Source organism: Octopus sinensis, unplaced genomic scaffold, assembly GCF_006345805.1.
Source record: "Octopus sinensis unplaced genomic scaffold, ASM634580v1 Contig08463, whole genome shotgun sequence".
In the NCBI taxonomy this organism is placed as follows: domain Eukaryota; kingdom Metazoa; phylum Mollusca; class Cephalopoda; order Octopoda; family Octopodidae; genus Octopus; species Octopus sinensis.
Window position 1 is genome coordinate 20,880 of NW_021831041.1, and position 12,647 is coordinate 33,526.

Genomic DNA, 12,647 nt, shown 5'->3' on the forward strand with positions numbered 1-12,647 from the left:
CTTTTAGAATCGAGTTGGTAAACGGATTAATTTTTACTTAAATTCACAGGGCTAATAGATCTGATGAAAATGCAATATTTTTGCCATATAGGAGTAGAGAAGAGACTTATGGAATAATAAAAATATGATAAGAGTTGCTATGTTAGTACTCTGAATGGAATATAGGGTTGGGACGTCCACAGTGGAAAGAGATCTGGCAAATTTTTTAGATAATTTATTAAAAAAGCTGTTACTGTGCAGCGGGGTCGTGTAAACGAACGCAAGCTCCAAAATGTTTTGATAATAATAATGACGACTAAAATCTTCAAATTGTACGTTTAGTCAAGATTGGACTCATGAATATTTCTTTATTGAGGATAATGGAAAACCTATAAGCTTAATATCCTTCGAAAAAGTTGCTGTCCAATAACTTTATAACATCAATCGAGTTCAGATCTCATGTGGAAACTAATAACTCCCAAATGGACCTTAAAAACTTTCGTCTCTGAGTACCATCAAACACGGAAGCCAATCTACCTTCTGATTTTGGATTGTATATGATCTCTAAGAAAGCCCCAAGTATGACCTCAGCTTGGAAGAAACAGCAAACTGTGACTCCATTTTTGGAAGAATCGTCTGTAAACAGAAGTCTTTAAAAGCAGTGTATCCATTGGAACCCAAACGGATGAGCCTACGGACTCAAATATAATGACTATAGATCTGGAAGCAGCAGAAGTCTCAAAATTAATTCCGGAACAAAAAACAACGAAAGGCAGGGGTCTCAAAAAGAAGTCATCCTTAAAAAGGAACTCAATATGTCGATAGACAGGTGACTTAAATCAATTGAGGGGGAAATCATTTAATTGGGATAGAACGATGTGATCTCTAACGAAAAAGATCGATATTTACGAGAGATGGTGGCGTAAAAGGCTCTCTTGTGGTCATCCTCCTAAATGTCAGATCAATATGGAGACGGCCTTCCGAGCTAATCCGGCTCGTGGCTTTCCATCAGCCGGATATTTTAGTAGTAAACGAGTCAAAATAAAAACATGGAATGATATACCTTGGATGGCTATACTTCATATGGTGTCCAGTTGCTGGCACGGTCATCTTCTATATGAATTGGTTAAAGATGGAAAACTTGAGAATAGAAAACGAAACTATTTTTAAATTTTTGTCTCTCGAGTTTTAATGTAGACAGGAATGGGTTCTGCTTGGGGGAATTTACTATAAGAAATTAGCTGAAAACAAAAACTTAATTGCTGATTTCTTTAAAGAAAATCAATTTTCACTAATTGCTGGAAATCTAAATTCTAAATGCCCATCTTCAGTAGAAAAAAAGCCTGCGAGCTATATCCGATCATGTTGGTTTTGATGTTTAAACATCGGAAGAGCCAAATTATTTTTCATGTCATGGAGATGATTTCTTACGGCTGTTCCTAACTTCACCCTCATTGAAGCTCTTATGCAAACCTACGAGGAAAATCGAAAACATCGGCGGTGATCATACTTCCAAGATGATGACTATAATGCTGTATTCAACATTAATGACGTCTGAGAGGATGCCTCTCGATCCAAGAGGAGATTACTGAAATCCTCCGCAATCAGCTCGCAGCTGTTTCGGAAGCAGATCCATCTGCCTTTTTACCAAAGCGTCCTCCAGCAAACTACACACGCAGATTGCAACGTTACACGATTATTGAGTCTGAGACTCGAGAAGTAATAAGCGTAGTCAAAAATGCGGCCCCAGTATATGACAAGATTCCAATGGCCTGTATTAAGCATGCACTGATTTGTTTGATGTCTGTGCTTACAAAACTCTACAATTCCAGCCTCCGTTCTAACATCATGGAAAAAACCTAAGTTCGAATAATTCGAAAACCTAAGAAATTTAAAAAAGCCTTGGACTATAGGCCTATAAGTCTAATTTGATCTACATCAAAGATAATGGAGAAAATCATATATAGAAGTCTAGTATTGCATATAGAATCACTGGCTCTCTCACGATCAGTGGGGTTTTCGTCCGGGCCGAACCTTGCTGACTTCATCTATCGACTGAATTCGATAGTATCTAAGGCACGAGATTCTGGCTTATCGAACAGTATTGTCTGCTTGGATGTGTCGAAGGTTTTCGACAGTGTCTGTCACTCAATCTTGCTGGAAAATCTTGAATATTGTGATGTCGATGCAGAAACCCTTGATAGTTAGCGAGTTTTTTGAATGGGAGGATCTCCTTTGTCAAATATCTTGGTTAAGATTCAAAAGTTATTCTTCAAAAAAGGAAGTACCTCAAGGCTCAGTTCTCACCCCATTTTTGTTCATCGTGTACATGGCAGACTTTCCAAAAACCTGTGTGCATCTCAACGAATGTATTCCTTTATGCTGATGACGTTATTATCACGAACGAGGCAGCCCTTCCGACGACGTCGGAAATAAAACTAAAATCTACTTAAAGCAAATAAAACAGTGGATGGTATTGAAGTACTTGACTCTGTTAATTGAGAAGTGCACGCTCACTAAAGTATAAGCAAGAAGTGCAAAAACCTTACCATATACGATTGAATCTATTCGGAAGAGCTAATCGTTTTTGTACCTGGAAGTCTAATTTTTTTAATGAAATGTTTACACAAATGATTATGGACCTAATCAAACTACCCCGGAGACTGTGCTATTTATTTTCCGGGTAGTCATTCTTTCTGTGGTGATGTCTGGGCTGGAAGGGCGGATCTTGTCCCTTTCTAAGGCAAGAATTATAAAACTACTGGAAAAACGAGGAGATTAGCTCTCAAGGTGGCCTTTAGCGTAAATTTGAGAGAAAAAATACCGAGCTGTCACAAAACCTTTTTTATGAGCTGTCACGAAATTGGTGACTTGTCGAAAGCCAGTTCCTAAAGTTTCTAGACAAGAGAAGGAAATTTTTTTTTTTTAATTAAGTTAATTTATACAAACAAGACAAAAATTACAGATAGCTAAGTTAGTTAAAGGCCTCACGAGACACCCGACCAGCCGCGCGAATGGCGAAGACGTTCCCTCGGATCACAGCAATCGACAGACGTTCCAGGAGCCAAGAAAACTCTCTTGGATCGTGACTAGTCCTTGAAATATGTTGACCGAGCGAGCGAAGGAAGCGGAGTGTCTTGGGACCGAAGATCCCGGAGGACTCCAAGGCAATTGGAGTAAAGAGGAGCGAGTTGGACAGGTGGCCGTACTTGAGAATCTTTCGCTCCTCGGCCTGCCTGGAAGCGTGACCAGGATTGGCGGCGGACAGCGCGAGATTTCCCAGCGAGAACGTGTCCGAGCAGGTAGAATCCCAAATAAGGGATTTCCCCTGCTCGTAGGGGAAGGTGGACATGCCGTCAGGGCGTTTGCCATCCCCTCTATCCAATCCAACAGGTTCAAGGATAGACGGGATGCCTGCTGAGGCGAGGGCTCTCTGTACGACTGAGTTGAGTTCACTGTGACGGGGGGCACGACCGGCACTCCGCCGGCAAGCGAGGGGATGCAAACCGTACTCGTCAACAGTTCCGCCACAACGGCATTTGTGCGACTGGCAGATTTTCAGCCCGACACGGAGGGAGATTGCAATTCTTAGGCATTCCTTGTCCAACAGGTTCCCGATGGAAGGGAGAGGGAGAGCCTTTAACCAGACACCGCTGCTTTCACAGCGACCTGCACGGAGGCAAGCGACACGGTGTTGATTGGAGACAGGAAGCAGGCCTTCGAAGATTGCCTGACAAGAGATTTCGTCCCATTGGCGCTGTACAGATTGAGAGTTGGGCAGCTTCGAACCAAACCGAGCCTCCCACCGACCACGGGCTGCAGAGTAAACTTCAGACAATTTCCGTTCGGGGAGGTTTCTAAGAACGATGTCTGAGAGAGTACGAGAAGCGTGATGAGCGGATAGGAATGCCGGGAGGGCAAGATCGGAATAGGATCTCAAGCCAAGGCCACCCCAGCGCACAGGCAGGGATGCCTGAGTCCAGCCTGGATCGTCGAAAGCCAGATTGCAAAGAGAGCTCGTACCGAGCCTGAGGATATTGTGAAGGTCGGAAAGAAGGTCGCCTCTTTGAAAGCAGGGTGCACATCTTAGGGTGTAAAGGATCTTAGGAGAGAAGGAAATAGCCATGAACGACTTAGTGTATAAGGCCTGCTACTTTTCTTTAATTTTATATCAAGTATTCTCTTTGTGAAAATAAACCTATCTTTATCTTCCTATTTATTGGAAGTAAGGCTATACTTTCAGGATCATTTCTAAGAGAGAACGTTTATCAAAAATGTTTTTAGACAAAACTGTAATAATGTTCTTTACTCTGCATTGCCTGAACGTGACTTGGCGTTCGCTTTAGAACGTTAAGAAGATTGTTCCCGTTGACTGGAGAGCATTTTGTTCTTTTTTAAAATATCACTCTTTACATTTTAATTTTTTTCGGCGAATTTTTTTTTGATTTTGAATTTAAACATAGAAAAGAATTATTTTGAACTCTTCCGTACAAGATGGGTTGCAGTTCTCTCGGAAGATCGCTAACGAGACTTTTTGAAAAAGATGACAAGTCTGGTTGGGATCCTTATTTTCCCTTGTAATTTTCGTTCCAAGCCGATGAAGAAAAATAATTGTTTATAGTTAATCGTTTTTAAAAATTGTCGAATCTCTGCGGGAAACTGCTTGGGCGATCTCATCACTGAAGCGGTAAATTCCGGATGGACTTTTTCGGATCCGTCTTCAGTCCTTGTTATCAAAACCTCAGGAATATTCGAAAGGCTGTGACTCAACTCCTCACTGACAATGTTAGGAAAATCTCCTCGAAAACAGACGACTGGAGAAATACGAGCTGGCACTTTCGCGAATCTCGATTGCCGTGCTCCGCGGAAACTGCCATTCAATACGCATGGGGTGTCGTTGAGCTGACTAACATCTAACCTTTTATATTGAATGAGAGAAGATAGTGAGAAAAAACAAGCTCGATCTGCAGCATTGCCAGAGAACATCCTCGAGCGATAATGTGGGAGACGTTTTTCAGAAATTTTGATTTTTGCAAGCCGAAGGCTCCGGAGGTTTCGAATATCGGAAGGACAGAGAAATGTTGAGGGGCAATTTGATTGCACTTTTCCGTTATGTTGACTTCGCCAAAACCGCAGCCGATCCAGGAGAAGATGCGGATGGGGACTAAATTGTATTCGTAGCATCCCAGATGTGGCATTTGCCATTACGGAAAAAGAAGGTTCCCATCCTATTTAGAGGCTTGCCGTCCCCCCTGTCCAGACCGGCTAGTTCGAGTAAATTCAAGAAACCGGCAACATTGAGTGCTCACGAGATGACGTCGTTGAGTGCCCCGTGACGAGGCGTGCGGCCTGTTCTCGGGAGCTTCCACATTCACCATACCTTCCCATCGGCAACAACAGGGCGTACAGATATCAATACCCAACCGAAGAGCAACTCGAATTCGGAGATTCTCGTCATCCAATAACTAGCCCGTTGATGGCGTCTGGGAGACGTCGAGTCAGGAGTCACTGTGTTTGTGAACTGCAGAAAGCAAGCACGCCAGGCGATGTTGGTCCAGTAGCGGCTGTAGCATGGAAAAGGAGTGTGCTGCCCAGATCTCGTCCTAAATACTCTGTCTGGACATCTCAGAAGGAATTGGGAGGTTGACTATGGTCCGAAATTCCTGCAGGTCGTCGGCCGGTAGATCCAGAGAGAGTTCGTTTAAAAAGGCTACATGCAGGAAGCGCAAACGTATCAGCTGTAAAAATACCAGCGCGACAGAAAAATCAGAAAAACTAAAACTTAATGATGAACTCGGAAGAACCATCTACAACAACTAGGTGACAAAATTTTCGCTTGTGCTAAACAATTTTTCACAAGCCAGAGATAGAACAATAAAGTTAATTATTCTATGTTATTTTACGTCTATAGATTATTCTTTGTTGATTAAATGTCAGGCTACATCGTACGAAGTGGAACGATTATTTTTATTCTTAACAGAATCTTAACTAAAGATATGAATTTTAAAGCGGATAATGTAGAATATTACTTAATTGTAAATAACTCGATAAACAATGAATAAGATTACTTAAAATTTTCATAAGAGTAGTTTATTTATGAAAATAAAGTTGTAGATAGTATGAAAATTGTAGATAGCATGAAAATTGTAGATACTATGAAATATTAATAGCTTTAAATAATGATTAATTTATTTAATAAATAACAAAATATTAAAAAAAATAATAAAAGTACATCAATTAAATATCAAACCATAAATGGGAGTGGCACGATCTTTGAGCAGTATTATTCACACATCGATGGCTTCACGAAGATATATAAGCAAGATAAGAGGGATCATTCCGCCTATCCCAACCCCATTTGACGATAAAGGCAATGTTATCACCCAAAAACTGACCGAGAATATTGGCAAGTGGAACGAGACTGACATAAATGGAATAACCATGATCGGATCGAACGGGGAATACCCTCTATTGAGTCCTTCCGAACGTATCCAAGTGGTGAGCACTGCCAGAAAAGCTTTGAATAGTAGCAAAGTATTGATTTCGGGAGCTGGATATGAAAGTACATCCGTTAAGTATAACTGCAGCCCCGAGGGCAACGATCGAGCAAATAAACCAGCTGGCGGACTGTGGGGTGGATGCAGTGCTGGTGAAACCCCCATACTACTACAAACCACAAATGAATGCTGCCACATTTCGTTTGTACTTCAACGAGGTGAGAGTGCTGTAATTTATTCAGGTGGCCGACGCCTCGCCCCTCCCCGTCATTATGTACAACATTCCTCAATTCACGGGCATCGATATGGACTCACAAATCATCGCCGAAATGGCCCAACACCCAAATATAATCGGATTGAAAGAGAGCGGCGGAGATGTGAGTCTCATTTTATAATCTCAGATCATCAAAATATCACAAGTCGTCTCTTTAACTAAAAACTGTGAGTTTAATGTCTTTATGGGCTCCGCCTCTCTTCTTCTACCTGCCTACGTTGCAGGTACCCTTTTTTTCTTTACCCGCAGGAGCCAAATACTGCATCAGTTCGTTGGCGGGAGTACTCCCTCGATCAGCCTGCAGGTTGTACTCCCTCCTCCAGTCATCGTCCTTCCAGGAAGCTCTTGAGTTGCAGCAGAGCTTTCTTCCACTCAATCACCTCGTTCTATTATTGCTCAGTCACTGAAGGTTGCAAAAAAATCTTGTTCTGCCGGGTATAAGTTTGCCTTGGATGTGATTGGACTTTACGGGGGACCTGTCCGGGCTCCTCTGGTTAACCTCGACTCCCAGGGACAAGAAGAGTTGAAGACATTGCTTGTTCAATACTACAATAAGTATCAAATTTACTAGCAGGACTTATTTACTAATCACTCGTTATCAATTAATATCGATTTGTTCAGTACTTATTAGTCCTCTTTTGTCGTTCGAGTTTACCATTATGTAAAAACTTTCTAAGGTGGCAAACAGGGCAGTTAAGATATAAATATTATTAAGGAGCATCAGTCACAGTATATTGTCAATACACATTCTCTGCCTCTCTGCAAACGATCTATCGACGGTGTTGGCTTCCTGTGCAAGATTCATTTTAAAGTTGATTCGGCGATAGAAAATATTATATTGATTGCCCCATCATTAGGAAAATACTGATGCTCCAGACTAGCAGGATTTTGAAAGATTTGTCGCACCCATTCGAATGCGAATAGAAAATTTGATCAACGCGCAATTGAATGCAAAACCTATTTAGAGCTATAAATGCGCTGTCTTGTGGGCGGATTTGTGTGGAACCTCAATAGTAGTAGATAAAATTATTTGATTCAAATTAATAGAACGTCAAATAAATCTTGGACCTGTGAAAAGCTTAAAGAGGAAAGGAATAGAAGATTGAATCGGGAAATGACTAAAAAGGCAGAAAAAAAGTCGGCATAACTCCCCTCTAAGAATAGGTTACAAAAATGAAATTTATTAATTCAAAGATTGAATTATGTCATAAAATATAGGAGAAAGCACTTTTCTGGAACTAGACTGATCGTCTTGTCTAAAAACAAGACAAGTGGGGAATTTCATCGACAGACCAAGATTGATTCGACTACAAAGACGGTCAACGAACTGCAAAATAAACATCACCACCCTTTCCTCATTCATACGCATCAAACAACTGTGGTGTACGACTATTCCTCGTTCGAAGCCTGAGTCATCCAAAAACCAAGTCAGAATTATTAAAAAGTCCAAATTGTTGCTTTTTGAATAATTCTCAATTTCCTGGTCCAATTCCGGAACCACTCTAATCAACTCCTAGCAAATATAAATGAAAGCCAACATCGAGTTTGAAGGGGACTGATGCAATTTGTGTTGAAGGACGCTTCGGGTTTGGCTGAATTTCCTTCATGTCTTTCCTGAGTATTTGTTCGAAAGTTAAATCTAATAAGTATTTTGATTACTTGACAGGTCGCTCCTAGCAGACCATAATTCTCGGGATATGAGATGCCTCTCCTTTGGGTCCCTACCAAGCAGATCTTCAAGAGTATTAATCATCTCCAGATCTCTAGGAGTACCCTTAGAACACGTTTTGTGGTCAGTGAATGCGCAATCAAGCAAGATTGTGTCTAAATTGGCTGACAAGACCAACCATATAACAACTGGGCTAAAATTGTGTCGAATGGTGTCAAAGTGAGCACTTTTTCGGCTACCAATGTCGAACAGGACCCCACTTTGTGAATGAAAACGTGGTCGGGGATTAGACTGAGTGAAGACTCGTCGGTGATTTGGTGATGGTCGACTACTGAAAATAAACATCCAGAAAGTCGTTTTGAAAATCCGACGGGAAAATTGTGGTCTACCAAGGATAGCCTTGTGGATTGAGGATTTGTGGAGAAAGGAAAATTCAAGTCATCAAAGCACACCAACAGAGAGTCGTGTATGTCCATTTTGCGGAATAAATACACCACTTCTGTTTTCGTCGGTAATTCTTTACGGTGAGTATTACAAACAGGAATGCAGGTCCATTCTGGAAAAGCGAAATGGCAGTAGTAGGCCAATCCTATTGCGGACACGACAGAATCCAAATCGCATGATTCATTCCCGACAATGAAATGGACGTGGTCGGGAATTGAGGATTTGATCAACTTTGTCGTTTTTATTAAAAATTCCTTTAAACTCATTACAACAAAAAATTTTATTTAATTTTAATAAACAACTTAAATTTGATAAATTTTCAAATCTTATCAAAAAAATTATAGTTTATAAAAGCTTAGATCGCTTTCTCAATTATCTGAGCGTAACTCGACAACTTGAATAAATATTGAAGGACTGAATCGGTACAACTGGTAATCCTAAGGGAAGAACACTCTTAATCTTGAAAAAAGACTTGAAAAGATACTAATTCACATTATTTGTACTTTCCGCCGTACCAAGGTGGTTTTTCACAAAGGAAGATCGACGTTGTGTAGCCACACAAATGAGATGCGCGACCGTCCGATACTCCGTCTGTCAACTTTTGGGGATCAAGGTATCAAAACATTTGAATCGGTCGAGAAAATCAGGCTCCTACAAATATATGGAGGCGAAAATTTTCCCATTCAAAGGGGACTAATATTTGGGATATCCCCTGATTAACTTTAATTTCAACTAAAACATGAAATCATCAATTTGAAAAGTTGGATCCCATCTGAACGGGCCAGGAGAAAACACATGAAAATACGCTGGATATCTACAAATAGAAATTTATAAATTTAATAACTAAATGCAATTCAATTTTTAAATAAAATACTGTTTTTCGTGTGCTGTCTTTATGGGAGTAGTGGACAAGTCAAAATATGTGGCAAGAACAGTATTTTGCAATGGAGATTTAAATGAGGCATACAGCACTCTTCAAAAGTACCCCTTCTTGATTGTTTTTAGAATTCTATCAAAAGAAAAAATAGATAAAGAATTCAAACGCAATCTTTTTACTGAGAGACCTGCAATCAAACGTAACAGAATCGGCAAAGAGCGTTTTATGAGGATTTACAACAAGAAAATGGATAGCAAGGTTCAACTAGTCAAAACCATACTTCTGCGTGATAATCCGCACCCCTGGAATTGTTAATTAAACAAAATAAACCTTTTATATTTAAATCGTTATATTTATTAAAAATATGGAAAGCTAAATTAATCAGAAATTAATCGGCCAGCAAGCCGGATGGAACAGCTGTTCCCACGCACAACGGCCAACAGGATCCTTTGGATTAGGAATGTAAATTCCCTAGGATCCTTGGAGCGTAAAGAACAGAGGTGGCCAAGTTTCTTTAGATGATCAACTGTCTTTGTGCCAAAGACGCACGAAGTCTCAACAATTGGCCAAAACCAAAAGCCGTCTAACAAGCCCTGGTATTTTACGGATTTTGTATGTTCAGCCCTATTAGCACGGGACCCGGGCAGAGAGGCGGATTCGTTGATGGCCGACTTAGAGAAGGAATCAACACACGTGGCGTCCCAAACTAGTGGTTTACCAGTGTCGAAAGCGAACAACGTCGAGCCATCAGGCCTTTTTCCATCACCACGGTCAAGACCAATTGGCTCAAGGACAGAAGGATACCCTGCCTTTTCGAGGGGATGGTGAATGATCTTGTTAAGAGCCGAATGACGAGGTATGCGACCTGCGCTTTTCTTGCAGGAAAGGGCATGGAGCCCGTATGTGTCCATCGTTGATCCACACCGGCAGGGGTGGGGATTACAAATCGGTAGTCCCAGACGAAGGCATATTCCAAAACGGAGGGCATCAGAGTCTAGGCAGGTATCCAAATGGGTCGTGGGAAGGCAGTTAAGCCAGGAGTCAGAATACGGTTGGCGACTGGCACGGAAGCAAGCTAGTCTGTGCTGGTCCAAGAGACGCTCCAACGAGACAACGTAATATTCACAAATAATTTTGTCCCATTCACGTTGGAGAGATCGTTCTGACGGTAAGACGAAATGCTTTTCCTTCCAAAGCAAGAGTGCAGAATTGATATCAGAGTCCAAAGTTGATTCGGGTGATTTTTCAAGAATCTTATGGACAAGAAGATACAATCTGAAGAAGATGAAAGGAAAGCGGGAAGAGAAAGGTCGAGCGCGGAGCGAAGCCCCAGACCGCCAGAGGATACAGGAAGTTTGGCCTGACACCAACCAACGTCATCAAACTTGACATTAAAAATCTTCTCAGCGGAAGAACGCACCAGAGCGTCGAAAGAATCCAAGGCAATAGGAATAGAAAAGCAGCGGGAACTCCTTAGGACATAATTGATTTTCGGGATCAGAAGATAATTTTTGAGAATGAAATAAGCAGGGTGGGGATCAATATCTGCAAGTTTATCACAAAGGAAAGAAAGGGCATTCCTCTTGGAATTAAGAATACGAATGGCGGATTGGTCGTAGATCGGAGCACCCAAGATTTCGAGATCAGCAGTGAAAGTATGTCTCAGATCGGGCAAAAGGCCTCGAAACTGAGAAAAAATGTTTTGAATACTAACACGATCGATGTTAACATTTACGATTTCAGATTTGAGAGAATTAATTTCGAGACCAATGGATGACAAAGCTGGGATTAGAGATTCCAAGTCCTTTATCAAAATATCGGGCGGACCACCAATAGTACAATCATCCAAATACCAAATATTCAGAGGCGACAAATTCTTACGGGCAATAAAAGGAAATAAAGGAATCACCTGCAGTCAAAAGGCTCGGGTATCCATATAAAAGAAAAACAAATGGCAGCAATGAAGGAACTCTGTCTTTACAAACCTCAAGTAGATGCTCTCTGTTGAGAGAATTGAACGCATTTTAACATCCAATTTTAGCAGTAGCCGGGGCTTTTCAGAGAGGTGAGTCGAATCAATAAAACACCGGGATGCGTGGACCGCGGCCTCGCAACCGCCAGGCACGCCAACGCCCAACTGAATGGGCTGGAGTTCGTCACTAATAGACGGAATTACCAGTTTGCACCCGACTTTTGCAAACAAACGGCGGAAAACATTTCCGACGGCACCTTTTATATTGTTGCGAATACTAATTCGAATAATGTCAGCTTTTTGTTTTGCTTGAATGGCCATGTTCTGAAATTGTTGATCTTAGAAACAAATGACATTTTCTAAATAGATAATTTCACATAAGAATTATTAATGATTTCAAGTATTGTAAGAGATTAGGTAGACAGTTTTGCGTATATTCATTCATTTGAGGATTGGTTGTCAGGCTACTTTCAAAGTAAGTATCTAAATTAAGTATGGACATAATTTACATGCAGAAATAAAATGGATTATGTTAGTGTTTGTTTACTTAGCTATGAACAGGACGGAAGAGTCAGAACAGATTTTAGGTTTTGAAATTCTGACTTTTAACGTATTTGAGACTCTTGCTGTAAATGTAGCAAAATGACTTATCAGTCTGGTATTTATTGTAAACATTAAGTTTTAACAGAAATTGTATCTTTTCTGTCTACGAGCAGATTATATTTTCTTGAATATGCCATTTTTTATTAAAAAAGAAACTAATTAACTAAGTAATTTTGCTAACTAAGTCCAGAGCCTTCGAAGTGAGCAGAAGGTGGCACTCCACGCACCTCCTCCCCTTCTTCCTCCTCTTCTCTGGCACTGTAGACCTTCGAGAAGGTGCAGTCCAGCGCCTCTTGCTGACTAAACGTCAGGAAAGGGCTGGATCGGCGAGC